Source organism: Takifugu rubripes, chromosome 1 (assembly GCF_901000725.2).
Source record: "Takifugu rubripes chromosome 1, fTakRub1.2, whole genome shotgun sequence".
In the NCBI taxonomy this organism is placed as follows: Eukaryota; Metazoa; Chordata; class Actinopteri; order Tetraodontiformes; family Tetraodontidae; genus Takifugu; species Takifugu rubripes.
Window position 1 is genome coordinate 6,333,570 of NC_042285.1, and position 18,469 is coordinate 6,352,038.

At 43.1% G+C, this 18,469-nt stretch overlaps 1 long non-coding RNA gene across 1 annotated transcript; it reads right to left on the bottom strand.

Annotated features, from left to right (window-relative positions):
• Positions 1-422: 422 nt before the first annotated feature.
• On the bottom strand, positions 423-14,963 carry LOC115251116 (uncharacterized). The gene is made up of 4 exons (XR_003889671.1): positions 14,856-14,963; positions 3,430-3,545; positions 2,392-2,549; positions 423-1,133 (listed from the first exon to the last, which is right to left on the bottom strand). It is a non-coding gene; the product is annotated as an uncharacterized lncRNA (long non-coding RNA).
• Between the last annotated feature and the right edge of the window lie 3,506 nt (positions 14,964-18,469).

Here is an 18,469-nt window from a genome sequence, read left to right on the forward strand (position 1 = left end):
TTGACAGATCACATTGTGTTTTGAAATCTTCAGTTACCTTGGTGACCAAACGGGTGAGGAAATCTCTGTAGGCCACGTCACGAGGGTCGTCGCCAACCGTCGCTGTCTCCCAGATGATGATGGTAGGCTGCCAATGACCATTGAACACACCTTTGACAGCTGCGAACTGTGTTGGTGAGCAGATTTTCATCTGCCATCTCAGATGAAGTTGGAACGTAGACCCGGAAAAAGTCTGTTAAGGCTTTTGCCATGGAAACTCCTCCTTTGTCTGGTTGAGGGAGATGCTTAGCCGCTTCCACGATATCTGCTTCAGTCCAGGGTCTGTAAACATACATAGGATTGCCCTGTGGGCCTCCTACCTGAACCATAGGAAGGGTGACCTGTTATGGACAGTCAAGGAGGCCTGGACCCAGATGCAGAGTAGAAGAATTGTCTCTTTATTGATAACAAAAGGTGCAAGACGAAGCAATCAATCAAAGTATCAACGGAAACAACTCTAAGGAACAACAGAAAATCTACGAACTAAAAATCACCATAAAAGGGAAAAAACGTTGAGTAAAAGTACAAACGAAACGCAGTGACGAGGCACTGGGACAAACTCACACGCTGGAAGTAAACACGGAAAACAGGAGGCGAAAAACTGGAGATCAGAGGGTGGGAGCTAGACGCTGTGGCGAAACAGCAATCCGGCACCGGAGGCAAAGAGGGGAGTTTCAGTAGCCGCCGAATCAAGGCAATGAGCTGCAGGTGCGTCAGCGGCTCGGCGCTCCCCAGGGATCGGCCCACCCCTGGCTGCCGCTCCCGAGTCACGTTCAAGAACCGAACCACAACATGACCACCGCAGACACTGGTCTACTGTCTCTTTCTCTCATTCCCCCTGTGAAGAGCAGGGAAAAGGTTCCGTCTGGGCTCAGACCATGGACCGCTGGTTGTGGCTGTGAGGTACTGGGTTGCTGCATCTCTTCCAGAGTAGGCGGAGGGGGAAGAGGTGGGCTGGGGGCCCGCTGGGGTGTATGAGGCAGTGGAGGGTCGGGCGGACATGGTGGCGGAATGTAGGGTGGCAGATAATTTGCCGATGGTGGATATGTCGAGTCTAAAGAGGTGGACTGTCCGGCGTTGGCGCTCAAGTCATTCTGCAGAGAGGGGTAGAGGGACGGGGGAGGAGGGGGAAGAGATGCATATTGCCCTGTCTTTCCCTTGTCATTTTTATCCACTTAACTGTGTTAATACTTTCTGACACAACTTCCTGTCCCTTTTATCACATTCAGTTTCCCAGCACTTTAACTGTTTCAACATGTCTTGTATTTCTCGCTTGTCTTTCACGGGAACCTTCGGTTTTTGTTTTATTTCTGTTTTCTTTCAACATCTCTATTTGCCTTTTACTCAGTGATCCCACTTCAGGAAACCCATATTGTTTACACCATTTTCCCATATATGAACAACACTTGGGCCCATATTTGTCTGTCATTATTTTCATAAGTGGGGATGTAGTGGATTTTCCCCTACGCTAAAACACTCAAACTTATGTTTTCATTAAGTCAAATATACCTATGCCAGTGCCAATGAATTGAAGTGCGGGGATACCACAACAAAATCGAATGATGAGTCAGGGTCAGCTGGTTCACGATCCAAACGATGGTTTATTGTCGATCCACAATTCACCATGCATGAGAAGTAGCCCGGGCTAAGTCTGAATACTGACAAGAATTGTCCTTCTTTTATACTATTCGGAGCCTGGGGCTACCCCGCCCCGGGCTCCTCCTTCTGATTAGCTATTTTTACTCATTTTCCACCGTTAGGTACCTTTTTCCCTACTTATCAGAAGTCAGGTGTACCTTACATGGTTTTTTTAAAACAACCTCAACAGAACATGCCTTGGCTACTCCCATACTTTCCATTAACCCTCTAACAACTTCCCCGGACTTTCCATCTTAAAGCATACATTTAAGCAGTGACACGTATACATATAGCAGGTGCTCGAACAGTGACAATGGCTAGTACGTTTTGTCTGCATAATCATTAACTACGAAGGTCTAAATATAGCTCAGAGGTTAAACATTACATTCACACATTTTGCCTCTAACGCCTTATGCCCGTTACCCTTCTTCACTACAGGGACAGTCGGTCCCTGTTGTCATGGTCACTCTTTGTGACTTTCCCATTTCGTGTTCCGACTCACAGTACTTATTTTACCTGATCTTGCTTTGCTCATAGGACTTTTAATACCTGGTCTTGCTTTAATGCTCACGAGACTTTTAATACCTGGTCTTGCTTTAATGCTCACAGGACTTTGCTTGTTTTAGTCACATTCAAGGCTCGTCTTTTTTTTTTTTCTCCCCAAAACAGCATTCAGACCATTTCATTTTATCATTAAATTTACAATTGTCTTACCAATTGGCGTGGATTTCAGGAATCCTGTGACCGTCGATAGGGACCGCCGCGGTCCTCCTCGAAAAATGGGGGGTTGAGGATGGTGGCCAGCCCCTCGGTCGGGTCCCAACGGACGTATCCAGGATCCCACTTCTGACACCAAGTTTGTCGAGGATTTTCTTCAGTTAACACAAAGTCAGAATGCTGCTTTTAAGAGTTTAATAAGTCATTCAGAACACATGTAACAACAGCATGCAGAGAGATCTCTGCCCAATGTAACAAACATGTCCCTTTTATCATGCTTAGCAACTACGCCTTTCTCTCAGTACTTTTCCATCTACTTCATCGTCACAAGGTTAGCATGATAAACTGTAGCATTTTGAAGGTTGCCGACTCGCACATCTTCATTATTTTCTAAGGAGTCTTTGTTCTACAACTCGTGACACCTCGTACACCTGCACAAGCATCATCAAATGAACTTGCTTGTCCCTACTGGTTTAACTGATCTATGCGAAACAAAAATAATTTATTTTACAGATTCCAGGTGAGACTCAAAACCAAGCTTTTGCTGACCATATTGGCTCTAAAATTAATGGCTTTTTTGCACTGAATAATGATGAAACAAGTTCTTGTATCAGATTTAAGTGTTCATCGAGGAATAGGAATATCAAGGCATCAAATCAACATATGGGAAAATGATCTGTATGCAAAGATCATAATTTAAAAAAAGGAATTGATCATATTGAGAGCTAATAATAAAGATCATAAAATGGGCAAAGAAGAAAGTGCAAAAAGTTCCATGTGGCTGAAACAAGCCTGCCTGATTGAGGAGAAACAGTTGTGAAACATTTAGCCCGTATCGATGTCTGTGTAGATTCTCAATCATCCAGGTCATTGTATCCAAGGTAGTTTTCTATGTCAACTGGACTGGGTTTCTTCTCTTGAAGACGTTTCGTCTTCTATCCAGAAGGCTTCTTCAGTTCTGAAATCGCTGGGGAGAGAGCTTGAAAATATATAGCCCCTGTGGACCATCTGCATGCTAATGATCTGGGTGGTCACCTGAGAGTCGTTAGCAGGGTTGTTGGTTGGGTCGTTCACCTAGTTTCTGTTGAGGTGTCTCCCCTTTGAGTGATCAGAACTCTCCAACACTGGGCCAGAGAAATACACACCACATCCTAAGGCAGAAAGAAGGAACAGGACCACATTAAGACAGTTCTCAAAACATGCGGCTACCCAGACTGGGCCTTCACCAAAACCTCAAGAAAGCGAGACCCTAGCAAAGGAGAGGAGAGAAACAAACGCCGCAGCGTTTCAATCCCCTACCTGTCCGGAGTCTCTGAGAAGTTTAGGAGGATCCTCCAGAAACACGACATACCGGTTCAGTTCAAACCCAGCAACACTCTCAGACAGAGGTTAGTATACCCGAAGGACAAGACACCAAGACCCAAACAAAGTAATGTTGTTTATGCTATACAGTGCCAGGAGAAATGCAAACAACCTCTCCACAGAAGAATGGCACAACACAGACGCACCACCTCTTCGGGTCAGGATTCAGCAGTCCACTTACACTTAAAGGAGAGTGGGCAATCCTTTGAGGACAGCCAAGTACGGATACTGGCCAGAGAAGACAAGACAGCATTTCAAATTTAATTGCATTAATTAAAATGAAGTAGAGAGTTCTCTGGATATAAAATAAAATTCTCCAAAGTGACTATAATTTTAAATTAAAAGAACACATTATTCATAAATGTAATAAATTGTCTTACTCTAATTTGTCTTCAAATTTTGACTTGCTAACAAAAAAAACTGTCAACAGTGCCAGTTTCACTGATCTGTTGTATTGATATGAATAAAATGGATAAACTGCAAAAATACCTGTCACTTTATCAACCTCTTCCATGCCAAAGGTTTTTAAAAAAAAATAAAATTAACATTCTTGCCAAATTAAATAGGAACATTAAAAAGATGGCTTGCTATTGAAGATGTTTTCCTTGTCATTTGAGAGAGGTGACCTTCATCTTCCAAGCCTGCTCTGGTATTGCAGGTCTGCTCAATTACACTTTTTCGATTTTTTTCAGCTCAAATATTCCCTCATCTTGGGTAAATTGAGCAAACTACATCAGAACAACCCTTCAAGTTTCATTTATATTCAGATTTTACCAGCAAAAAAAAGCACAATGTGTTCCTTTCTTAAAATGTCATTGCTATTTGGTATTGTGTCCATGAGCATATTCGAAATTTGGAAGTCTGGTTTCACAGTTTGAAACTCCAAAATGCAGAGTCAAATGACAAGACTGGATTTACAGTCATTATTTCCAATTATATAAAAAATAATTTGCGGATTGACTGGGCTCGGATAGCTGTCCAACGTTTGTCCACCATAAAGGAGGAAGATAAAAGGAAAAACCCAAGAAAAAAGAAAAATTCTAAGTTCAAGGAAGTGTGCCAACAGCAACAAAAAAATATCACTGCCATCTGCAGATAGAAACCTGCCCCAAAAAAGAAATAAAATCAAAGCAACTCTGCAGGGGAAACATACTACAGGTATGCATCAATCAGGCATCATACCAGTCAACAGCTGGTATATAAACCACAGCAATTACAGAATAAAATCCAGATGTCCCTCGCAGGAATTTCAACCAGCCAGTCACCCCCCTATGCTAATGTAAAACCTGCCGGGGAGGGAAACTAAAGAAATGTTATTTAAAAAGATGTGAAAACAAAAACAAGTAAATCCTAACATCTTTTTATCTGCTCCCCCCCCCCCCCCCCCCCCCCCCCCCATATGGGTGAAAAAATGATTTTATACCAGGTAGAGGTGATGGGGGTTCAAGCTTTGGACCAACCAAAGGTGGACATGGTGAAGGGAACCTATACAGAAATTGCAAAGTACTAACTTTGAGCAAATATGTAAGGAATATGGTGTACCAATTATTTTTTCCAAATATTTACAACTAAAACATTTTATATCACCACAATAGACAGTCCTAATTTCTGAGCCACCTTTGACAAACTTTGAAACCGAAATAATATAGGTAATAATCTAGACTCTGCTGTTTTGTGAAAAGGGATTAGAACCAGGAACTACACTGGGAACTGGCATTCCTATTGTCTCAACAAAATAAAATACAAAATTAAAAATTCTCCAATATAAAAGGCTAAGGTTAACTTATATCACCCTAATGAAATCAAATAAAATCTATACTAATATTCCAGATATTTGTAAATGTGCTGAATACACAGGAACACTGTTCCATTGTGTTTGGAAATGCTGAAAACTGCAGTCATTTTGGCACATTGTGATGGGGCAATTTTCCAGCTTGTCGGTAAAAATGTTCTTCTGCAAACAAAACTTTTCAGATGTATCATGGGCATATGCCTGAAAATGTGGTCGTCAATTCTAAAAGGTCAGTAATGATTGATTTTGGGATTCTTCAGGCTAGAAGACTGATAGTTCTTTTCTAGAAAAATATAAAATTGGGCTCTAAAGTTACAGTTGAAGGAGCTTAGAACATAGATTGTTAAAATATCAAAAACCTTTTTTTGGAATTGCTAGAAAATAAGAATGTTACAGCAACTTAAACTCAACAATTTACAAATATTTTTTCATTCTTATTTTATTCTGTTATTGTTTTATTTGTATGGTTATTATTTCTTTTTCTCTTTGTATTTTGATTTTGTTGTTGCAGAGTACACTGATATATTATTTGCTATTGCTTTGGTCAATTTTATCTGTATTTTTTCTATATCTAAATAATTTAAAAAATGTTTTTTAAAACTTTTTAAAATGTTGACATGCTTGTACTGAATTAAACAAAAATCTCAGAGTTTTATCTCAAAGTTTTCATATCTCAGCAGCAATTGAAAATAATGCTAACCATACACACAGGGGCAGATTGGAACAAAAAATTGGGCCTGGCATTTTGGACCAGACTGGCCCACTACATCCATTAATGCAAACCTTTTTAGTCTCTTGAATGTGTATACCAACTCTGAAACTCAAAACTACAAATCTTAATCATGCAAGAGATAGTGGAAATTGGGAAAATACCTCCAAAAAGTGTTATTTATAAACACTACAAAAAGAATACTCCGCCACAATAATGAATCTTAATGAAGCATTCCTCTTATTGGGTGTGCCCAAATGTTTCAGGGGAAAGCAAAGATTTTTGGCAGTTTGTTGTGGGTAGTGATCCAAAACACTTTGTAACATTGAAGGCTGAGGAGGGGCAAAGTAATCTCTGTCCTCTTCCTAGAGACTATGTGTCACACATTTGTAATCTGGGATAATTGCAATCCAGTTGAATTTTGAAACATCCATTTCCTTGTGAGAGTAGGACAAGGACAGTTAACTCAGAACCTTAGGTAGAATATCCAAAATGTATACACTATATCTAAATATATCAATGTATTTAACAGAAAGGTCTAGTCAAGTCAAAGTTAGACAGATTAAAATTATTTCCCACCTAGGTAGCAGAAACAGGTTGAAGCATTCTTACCTTCCTTTTTTCTCCCTAATCCAATTACCCTTGACCTTTGTTACGTTTATTTTCCTTGTTATATGTGCACTGTGTTATATATGCTCATTTATTATTGTAAATTTGACAGCTCTTTCTGTTAAAACCTTAGTTTCTGGTATGGTTATTTGGCTTTTGTGAGAAGAATTATTGTTATTGTTGTTATTAGTATTATCTTTAAATGCTATGGTATGTAGATTTTGAGTGTTTGAGGATTGAGAAGAAGAACATGAGAATGTTTTGCAAAAGTGCTGAAGCTGCTTACAACCAAGCCCAGCATCCAGATGTATCCTGTTTGTCAAGATAAAAGAAGTTTGTTAAGATGGGTGGAGATGTCAGAAGGCAATGAGATATGAGATCTTGTTTGGACTCACATTCTGTTTGCACCAATAAGAGGTGAGCGAGCAGCAGACGAGCAGACTTGAGAGAGAAAGCTTGAACTGCTGCTCAGCTCTCCCTTGCAAGGACTCCAGTTGTTTGTGTGGTTACTCTGAGTCTAGTGAACGAACAGGGCAGGTGATCAAAACTTCACCCTCACACTTTCCACACCTCAGAACTTAGAATTGGCCCAGTACCACAATGGTTAATTTAAAAATTTCCAAGTACCGTATTTTCGTGACCATAAGACACACTTGAAAGTCTTAAATTTTCTCCAAAATGGATGGGTCGCCTTATAATGCAGTGTGCCTAATGTGTGCACTGTGTTCCAAAATCTGAATGTTTTTCGGGGTTTTTGGCTTTAGCAAAAGCCATTTCAGATTCATTTTTCTCATTTTGGATACAAAAGATGATGTATGGGAGTACATTGCTAAATACACACCAACATGCATGTTTTAAGCTAGAGTACCGATATGTTCTACCATGCCCACACCCTATCATAGCACCCATAACTGAGACTGCGCCTTTTAATACAGTGCGCCTTAAGGTCGCAAAAATACGGTATTTTTAAAGACTGGATTCTTCATGACATCGAACTATACTGTCCTTTAAGTGCTTCTCTTAAATGTAGACAAATACTGTCATGGAATTTGCTGGGATTTTCAGGTAACCAATATTCCAGATTTACAATTCATGAAATCCTGGTATTCAAATTAAATTAAATCAAATCAATCTATTTATATAGCGTCTTTTACAATCAAAATTGTTTCAAGGCGCTTTCCAGAATCCCAGGGCCTCCTTCTGATGGCCGACTGAGTAGAGAGAGAGGAGAGGGGAGGCAGGTAGATGATAGAATGGAGAGGAGAGGCACAGAGCACAGAAACACATACAAAAATACACTATTTATGCAAGCCGCCATCCGACTGGGTCAGCGGGGCCGGAGGTCATCACGCAGCTCAGAAGGCGGCGATACCAGTAAATGAATACAGAAGGGGGGGGAGAAGCAGAAAAGCTACACAAGAATCAGCATAACTAGTCTACTTGATGAGGAGAGAAGAGGAAACCATGACCCAGTGGGGTGACAGAGGCCTGTCAGGTGATCATGTTTCTGGACCCCGGCAGCCTTGGCCTATAAGAGCATAGCTAAGATGTTAACCTCATGATTAGATGACTCCCTAGGTATGATAGTTTGTCTATGATAGTAACTGGAACTGCAGAATTAGTAACAACAAGCTTTTTCCAAAGAGGTAGGTTTTAAGTCTGATCTTAAAAGTAGAGATGGAGTCAGCCTCCCGTACCTGGACAGAGAGCTGGTTCCATAGTAGGGGGGCCTGGCAGCTAAATGCTTGGTCCCCCATTCTACTCCTAGAGACTCTGGGAACCACAAGTAGACCAGCATTCTGAGAGCGGAGCGGTCTTTTTGGCTGGTAAGGTATCACTGGCTTCTCCGGGTAGGATGGAGCTAGGCCTCTGAGGACCTTGTAGGTCAAAAGAAGGGTTTTAAAAATTATTCTAAATTTAACGGCCAGCCAATGAAGAGACGCCAGTACAGGAGTTATGTGATCTCTTTTGTCAATACCTGTCAGAACTCTGGCTGCAGCATTTTGGATCAGCTGGAGTCTTCTTAAAGAGTTGTTTGGACACCCTGATAATAAAGAATTACAATAGTCCAGCCTGGAAGTAACAAATGCATGGACTAACTTTTCAGCATCATGGTGGGTCAGTAGTTTCCTGATCTTTGTGATGTTTCTCAAGTGAAAAAAGGCACTTCTAGAGACTGTTTTAATGTGTGAGTTGAAGGGGAGATTTTGGTCAAAACTTAATCCTAGATTCCTCACACAGAGACTGGATGTTAATGAGATACCATCTGGAGTGATCATGTGATCTAATCTATCCCTAAGAGGTTCAGGACCAAACACCATGACCTCAGCTTTTCCTTAGTTAAGGAGGAGGAAATTTGAAGACATCCAGTACTTTATGTCTTTAAGACAGGTCCGAAGCTTCACTAACTTCTGTCTCCTCTGGTTTCATGGATAAATAAAGATGAGTGTCATCAGCATAACAATGAAAATGTATCCCATGCTGCCGAATAATGTTCCCTAAGGGAAGCATGTACAAGGTGATGGGGATTGGTCCAAGTACAGAACCTTGAGGAACTCCATGGCTAACCCTACTGTATGAGGACACCATGGACATGAGCAAACTGGTATCTATCAGATCAATACGATCGAAACCAGTCTAGTGCTGTCCCTTTAATCCCAATCACACGTTCCAGTCTATGTAACAGGATGCTGTGATCAACTGTATCAAAAGCAGCACTGAGATCCAGCAGAACCAGCATAGAGACCAGTCCATGATCTGAAGCTATGAGAAGATCATTAGTAACTTTAAGAAGTGCTGTTTCTGTGCTGTGTTGAGCTCTAAAGCCTGACTGAAACATCTCAAACAGACTGTTTCTCTGCAGGTGCTCCAGTAACTGAGTCACCACCACTTTCAAGAATTTTAGAGATAAAAGGAAGGTTGGATATCGGCCTGTAATTTGCTAAGACATCAGGATTCCAATGATGTTTTTTTTAAGCAATGGCTTAATCACTGCCACCTTGTAGGACCGAGGTACATGACCTGTCACTAAAGAACCATTGATCTGGTCCAGGATAAAACTGCCTATCAATGGTAAAACATCCTTCAACAGGTGTGTTAGGATGGGGTCTAAAAGACACGTGGTGGTCTTGGATTTCTGAATTAGCGATGACGCCTCAGAAAAATATATAGGGCTGAAGGAGTTTAAGGGCTCGGAGAACCTGTATGTTCCCACAGTCAGCACATCTGGTGATGGTCCAGTGGTAGGGATGGCCTGGTTAGCCTTTTCTCTGATAGCTAGAACTTTATCAGTGAAGAAGCTCATGAAGTCTTCACCACTAAGGGAAGAAGGGATACGTGGATCTAAAACACTGTGACTCTTAGTTAATTTGGCCACAGTGCTGAAAATAAACCTGGGGTTGTTCTTATTTTCTTCAATTAAAGAAGAAAAATAAGCTGTTCTAGCCTTGCGATGGGCCTTTTTTGTAAACTAATAGACAGTCTTTCCAGGCTACACGATAGCTGTCTATTTTACAAGAATGCCACTTCCTTTCTAGTCTGCGCGCGTTCTGCTTGAGGGTCCTGATATGTGAATTATACCAGGGAGTACACCTCCTCCGATTTACTATTTTCTTTTTCAGGGGGGCAACAGAATCAAGCGTGATTCTCAGAGAGGTTGCTGCACCTTCAGCAATAGAGATAACCTCAGCAGGGCTAGGATTATAATGATTGATTCCTGGGGAAACACACAGTCGTCCTGGGATCAACACAGGGATTGAATTATCCACTCCTCATCTCCCATAAGGAGGCGTGTGGAGTCTGGGCCAACATTAATTATTTTAGCTCCAATGAATGCATTTTTCATTGTAATGATTATGATTTATATTAATGTGATAAACCAACTCATTTAGACATGTTTTCCAAAAGAACCATGCACCCATTCTTTTGTGTGCATTTAGAGTGTAGTAGCAAATTGAGCATAAAGTATGTCTCCTGGGAAGGTGTGTACAGTACATTCATTTTGAGGAAGAAGGGACCAGACTCCCCTAGCTAGCACACCAGGTGAGTTTTACAGGCAACTTTCATGCAAAGTGATCAATTGTGTGTTTGTTCTTGCACTTTCTACTTATTGAGTTTTACCAGCAAAGTAAAGCCTTTTTTTTTTTTTTTTGGAAATGGAGACATTTTGGTCCTTACAACTTCAAAGGAGTTAAGACTGGTTTTACGTTCTGGGAGACTGGGTGAACACACAGAGCAGACGGCCGCACTGTTTCCGCTGTACAAATCAGACTGAAGGCAAAAGCAATCGCCACCGCGATGAAAATAGAAGATTTTAGATGTGGGTCATCAGGGGTTTTTAGATTGTTCATTGTTTGAGAAAAAAGCATAAACAACGTAATGTGTGTGTAGCTGATACAAACGTATATTTCAAGGTAGCTGCATTACAGACACTGTTAGAATAAAAAAGCATTTACCGGTACAATATATTTGTTTATGTTGCTAAGCGGATTAAATTAAGTTAAAAAATCCTGACGTGATAAAATTTGAATTTAAGGTCTCTATATAAACATCCAAGTGAAAAGAGTGGCTGTTGTTTCTTACTTCATATTACTACGTGGGTTACCTGCAGCTTAAAATCAGGTGTGCTCTGTAGTCCAGAAATTACGGTAGTCATAAATCATAGAGAACTCTAACATGAATGTGAGTAGCTCCAGTGACACATCAGCTGCATAGGATGACATGTTACTGCAAATCTATCCTCCCAGACTGCATCAGAGTTTTTAGCCAAATGTCAACATCAGGCATTTTTAGGCATTTGCAATCCATTCTGTCAGGTAGGTAGTTAATTTTGGTTTCATCATTTGCCAAAACCAACATTAAAAGTTACAAAACTTAACACTACATGGATTCCACTGCTTGGGTCAAGGGTTTTTGTGACCCTTTCATTTTAGTTACAAAAATTAAAAAAGGAGATTAGTTTACTTTTTCTAAAGAGCCCCTCCCTGGGCTACCACCTTATCGTGGTGGAGGGGTTTGCGTGTCCCAATGATCCCAGGAGCTCCGTTGTCTGGGGCTATATGCCGCTGGTAGGGCCACCCATGGCAAACGTCCTAGGTGAGGGATCAGACGAAGCGTAGCCAAGACCTCCTGATGATGAATAACAACATTGGTACCAGGTTTCCCTTGCCCAGATGCGGGTCACCGGGGCCCCCTCCTGGAGCCAGGCCTGGGGGTGGGGCACGTTGGCGAGCGCCTGGTGGATGTGGTCATGTCATCAGATTTATGGCCGCATGTTCTGGACACCCAGGTGAAGAGAGGGGCAGAGCTGTCAACTGATCACCACCTGGTGGTGAGTTGGCTCCGATGGTGGGAAAGGATGCCGGACAGACATGGCAGGCCCAAACGTGTTGTGAGGGTCTGCTGGGAACGCCTGGCAGAGTCTCCTGTCAGAAGGAGCTTCAGCTTTAACCATGTCCCGGGGGAGGCGGGGGACATTGAGGCCGAGTGGACCATGTTCTGTTCCTCCATTGTTGAGGCGGCTGACCGATGCTGTGGCTGCAAGGTGGTTGGTGCCTGTCGTGGCGGCAACCGTCAAGGGATGCCGTCAAGCTGAAGAAGGAGTCATATCGGGCCTTACTGGCCTGTGGGACTCCTGAGGCAGCAGATGGGTACCGGCGTGCCAAGCGGAGTGCAGCTACGGCTGTTGCCGAGGCAAAGACCCGGGCATGGGAAGAGTTCGGTGAGGCCATGGAGAACGACTTTCGGACGGCCTCGAAAAGGTTCTGGACCACCATCCGGCGTCTGAGGAAGGGGAAGCAGTGCACTGTCAACACTGTGTATAGTGGTGATGGTGTGCTGCTGACCTCAACTCGGGATGTTGTGGATTGGTGGAAGGAATACTTCGAAGACCTCCTCAATCCCACCAACACGCCTTCCAGTGAGGAAGTAGGGCCTGGGGACCTGGAGATGGGCTCTCATATCTCCGGGGCTGAAGTTGCCGAGGTAGTCAAAAAAACTCCTCGGTGGCAAGGCCCCGGGGGTGGATGAGATCCGCCCAGAGTTCCTTAAGGCTCTGGATGTTGTAGGGCTGTTGTGGTTGACTCGACTCTGCAACATCGCATGGACATCGGGGGCAGTGCCGCTGGATTGGCAGACCGGGGTGGTAGTCCCTCTTTTTAAGAAGGGGGACCGGAGGGTGTGTTCCAACTATAGGGGGATCACACTCCTCAGCCTCCCTGGTAAGGTCTATTCAGGGGTACTGGAGAGGAGGGTCCACCGGATAGTCGAACCTCGGATTCAAGAGGAGCAATGTGGTTTTCGTCCTGGGCGTGGAACAGTGGACCAGCTCTACACCCTCAGCAGTATCTTCGAGGGTGCATGGGAGTTTGCCCAACCAGTCCACATGTATTTTGTGTGGAGAAGGCATTCGACCGTGTCCCTCGGGGGGTCCTGTGGGGGGTGTTCTCCGAAAGTATGGGGTGTCGGGCCCGCTGATACGGGCCGTCCGCTCCCTGTACGATCGGTGCCAGAGTTTGGTCCGCATTGCTGGCAGTAAGTCAAACTCGTTTCCGGTGAGGGTTGGTCTCCGCCAGGGCTGCCCTTTGTCACCGATTCTGTTCATAATTTTTATGGACAGAATTTCTAGGTGCAGTCATGGTGTTGAGGGGATCCTGTTTGGTGACCTCAGGATCGGGTCTCTGCTTTTTGCGGATGATGTGGTCCTGTTGGCATCATCGGCCCGTGACCTCCAACTATCACTGGATCGGTTCCCCGCCGCATGTGAAGCGGCTGGGATGAAAATCAGCACCTCCAAATCCGAGGCCATGGTTCTCAACCGGAAAAAGGTGGAGCGCCTTCTCTGGGTCAAGGAGGAGATCCTGCCCCAAGTGGAGGAGTTCAAGTACCTCGGGGTCTTGTTCACGAGTGAGGGAAGAATGGAGTGGGAGATCGACAGGCGGATCGGTGCGGCGTCCGCAGTAATGCAGACTCTGCACCGGTCCGTAGTGGTGAAGAGAGCTGAGCCGAAAGGCGAAGCTCTTGATTTACTGGTCGATCTTCGTTCCTACCCTCACCTATGGTCATGACCGTAAGAACAAGATCACAGGTCCAAGCGGCCGAAATGAGCTTCTTCCGTAGGGTGGCTGGGCTCTCCCTTAGAGATAGGGTGAGAAGCTCTGCCATCCGGGAGGAGCACGGAGTAGAGCCGCTGCTCCTCTGCGTTGAGGAGCCAGATGAGGTGGCTTGGGCATCTAGTCAGGATGCCCCCTGGACGCCTCCCTGGTGAGGTGTTCAGGGCATGTCCCTCCGGTAGGAGACCCCCGGGGAGACCCAGGACACGTTGGAGAGACTATGTCTCTCGACTGGCCTGGGAACGCCTGGGGATCCCTCCGGATGAGCTGGAGGAGGTAGCCGGGGAGAGGGAAGTCTGGGCTTCTCTCCTTAGGCTGCTGCCCCCGCGACCCGACCCCGGATAAGCGGTAGAGGATGGATGGATGGGTTTCTAAAGAGGTTACAGTGATTCGAAAGTTGAGCATATTTGCTGACAGTGTGATCTGTAGTGCTTGGTGACATGAGTAATTTTTAAAGTCAGTAAAGCGAGAAATTATTCAGGCCTTAATCTCGTATAAGGCCAGGACATGCTTGTGGGAAAGCAATAAATGATGCAAAACACGAAATACATGATATAAATGTGAAAAAGCAAGGGAAGAGAGCACAGTGTTAAACAGACATGTAATTATAGCAAGTAATTAGCCTGTCAAATGGATTTGATTACATGTTGATGTTTTGAAATGTACTGGTGTGACTAATGTCAAAATGCAGGCATGAATAGCTCTGTTTATATGAATATGCATGCACAATTATAATCATATATACACGGATTAAAATAATAGTAAATTTAACATGAATGGAATATTCAAAAAAAAAAAAACATCAACCTTTACATGGTGTGATGACTGTAATAAGATCAGTAATGGATCCATGTTTGTGATTTGCTTCAAGACAACTTACAATGTGGCGGGGTAGTCTGTACAGTCTCCACGGGTCTGTCTGCCCTCCTTATGACCTCCAGGCTTGCTCCTGATGAGATGATGGATGGTGTCCTGCGGGATCTCCTTCCAGACCTGGATAAGAGTATCAGTCAAGAACTGGACAGTCTATGGTGCAAGGTGGCAACAGTGAATGCAATGATACACATCCCAGGGGATTGGTGAGTTCTGGGAGGCGGATGAGCCAGTCAGTATAATCAAAGCCTTTGTCATCCAGGATGGCCAACACACTGCAGCTACATGCAACAGGACTGAGGATCTCATCCCAGCACCGACAAGCAGTCACCGGTATTCTGTGCTGGGAAATTTTCAAAATCCCACCAGGGTGTTCTTGAGCAAGGTTGCTAATCTCCAAATGCTCAGAGCATCTACCCAGGACAGATTAATTCCTACACCTCTCCCTCAAAGACTTTGTAAAATGTCACGTAAAGTGTGTGTATTGTGTTTGAAGGAGCAGAGTATAGTAACTGTGATTTTCCCTTTTGAGAATGATGCTTTTCTCTTTCTCTACGCTGTCAAGGACAGAAGCAAATCACAAACCACAGAATAACTTTGCCCCTGATAGAACTTTATTAATAAACAGTCTTTGTTCATCAAATAACAATGTCTAAAAAAAAAATCCAGGAAATGAATACACAGGTATACTCAGAAAATAATTCAGGCAAACTGGAGCAGATAGGGAGCAGGCAAAGACTTGGTCAGACAGAAAAAAAAGCAGCTTACCAGGGCAGGAGTGGGATGGGATGGGATAGTCAGGAGCAGAAGCACCAATCCAAAGAATAACACTGGCACTTTGTATGAGCATGCAAACAAAGTGCCAGGCAGGGGGTTTAAATAGCTGAGATCCAAACATGTGTGCACGATTGAGCTAATTATAAAGGAGCAGACTGTGACTTGACACATCAGAGGCAGAAAGAAGCATGAAGGCCATATCTGCCACTCCAGTCATCAAAAACTGGAAAATATTGAAATTATTGGCTCTTGCGTTTATAAACCATCAAAAAAGGTGGGCATCTTTCTATTGACCTTTTAAAAATCAGAGCATTTAAGAACAATGGGAAAGCGCACGTTCAAACTTTTGTACGCTAAAAGAAGCATTTTCCATTACTTACGGTATTTTCACTACCATAAGGTGCACTTTTATTAAAAGGCGCAGTTTCAGTTATGGGTGCTATTTCTGTATTTAAAACACACATAGGGCGCACCGTATTATTAGGCGCATGCTGAAACATACAGTAAAAAATGACAATGGAAGTAAAACAGTGAGTTTCGACACATTTATTGAACAAAATATTAATTCTTCTGCCACAAAACCATCAAAGTTTTCATCTTCTGTATCTGAATTAAACAGCTGCACAATTTCAATGTCCAACATCCTGAATTCCTCTTCTTAATTATCTGAATCGGACTCACCGACCGGTTCCGGTTCAGCGTTGATTTTGTGAAAGCTCTTACAACACATGAAGACGGTATCATAGCCCATGCGTCTACAATCCACCTGCATATGGTAGCATAACTTGCTCGCCGCTGCCTCATAGTCTTTGTGAAGGAGTGTTCGCTTTCCGTCATCCAGCGTTCTGTCCGTTTCCGTGGCAGCCGAGAACCATGGTGAACGACGACTTCTCGTGCCCCGTTGTGCGTATCGCCACCGTGCTGGTCCCTTTTTCTCCACTTTGTGGGTCAAAGGGATGTCAAAAGTCAGAAGGATCTCATCCATGTTGGTGATGTGGCTGGGCGCGGTTATCTTGTCGCGGCAGTAGGTGCGGAAGATGGCCACCCTCTCCTGGTAGTCCACGGGCAGCCGCTGCGCAACAGTTGTCCTCGCGCATATGGAGAGATGCCGCCGCCTCATAAAGCGAAAACACTAAGATTGCTCGATTGCCATTTTCAGCCGCATATTCGATGGCCTGCAGTTTAAAGTAAGTCTCATTCATACGCGTCTCGCTTGACCGGCGCCATTTTAGGGGATCCTTACGCGTAGATGTGCCACTAATCGATTGGCGGAGCGTTTACCGTAGTGCACCCACCAAAGGCGCACAGCAGATTTTGGAACTCAGTCCACACACAAGGCTCACCATATTATAAGGCGCACCGTCGATTTTTGAGAGAATCTCAGTGTTTTAGGTGCGCCTTATAGTCGTGAAAATACGGTACTAAAAAAACATAATGTTGACAACTACACATGTGTTTTGGGTCATCCATATTTGTATGTGAACTTCACATACCTTACTTTCAAGGCCCTCAGTGACCAAGTTATAATGTATTTTGAAGACCCCATAGTACAATATTACCCCAACACATTACTGGGGCCAGAACCAGTGCTCGACAACAGACAGAGCTTTGAGAGACAAAAATAAAATGCTGTGATAAAAATTACTTGCTTCAAAACTAGTAACTGAGGTAACTAAATTAAATATGGAACAGGTAACTTCTAAATGTGAAAAGTAAGTAATGTTCGAAATCATAAATGGGAAGCTCAATGAATTGAAGAGGAAAGAGAGTTACAAATTTAAGGGATTCGTATTGTGTTATAGGGAAGGACATCTACTGTAAATTTGGGCATGTACAGCAGGGCATCAGAAAACCAATGTAAAGAAGCACAACTATGGAACAAAAGTTAATTTATTATATCAATTGCTGAAAATAAATAAGGAAAGGAATAAGGGGAGAGGGTGCAGACATAAAGCTGGGGGGGATTGTTTAGTGGATCACAAAACAGGCCTGAGATCACATGATGCTGCTCAAGATAAAGACTTCAGCATAGCTCCAATAATAAATGCTCAAGTTGAGTCTTTCCAAGGACTCATTTGGATATCAGGGTAAGTTTTTGAGACTAAAAATAACAATGGATGGACTAAGAAAACTGCTCGTGAAAATACCAGTCAAAAGACAGAAAAAATAACTGCAACATAAATCAGAAGCAACCATCTCATCAGGAGTAATGATGGCAACACCTAGTCTTATCCAAGGGTGTTGGTAATCAAACACAATAAAATCAGTTTTGTCTGAGCTTCATAAAAGAGGAAAATAAGACCGAACAGTGTGTTTGTTTGTTTTGTCTTATTTCCTGATGACCCTCACTTCTTCCCAATCATTCCTGCTCTACTCCTGTATCTGTCCTTCCTTCCTGTACTGCACTTGTCAGACTGTCTTTGTTCAGAGTGTCCAATGTTTTCCTCCTGTCGTAATTTTGGCACTCCTTCTGTTTGAACCATTGTCTGCATTATGGACCTGATTCTTACTTAATGATTGGGAATTGTTTAGACCGATTCATGGTAGTGGCCATACTTAATGAACCTTTTAATGTATCTTCCTGTCCCTCATTATTCCACAGTGAAGTCCTGTGTTGTGACAAGTTTGACAGGGTTGTTGTGACAAAGTTGTGGCAAGGCCAAATTTTAAAAACAAAATGAAATCCACCAAAAAGGTCCTGTGTTGTGACAAGTTTGACAGGGTTGTTGTGACAAAGTTGTGGCAAGGCCAAATTTTAAAAACAAAATGATATCCACCAATATAGAATACTATTGTAACTCAATTTAAATTAAATTCATCTTTGTTAATATAGCATCAGTTACA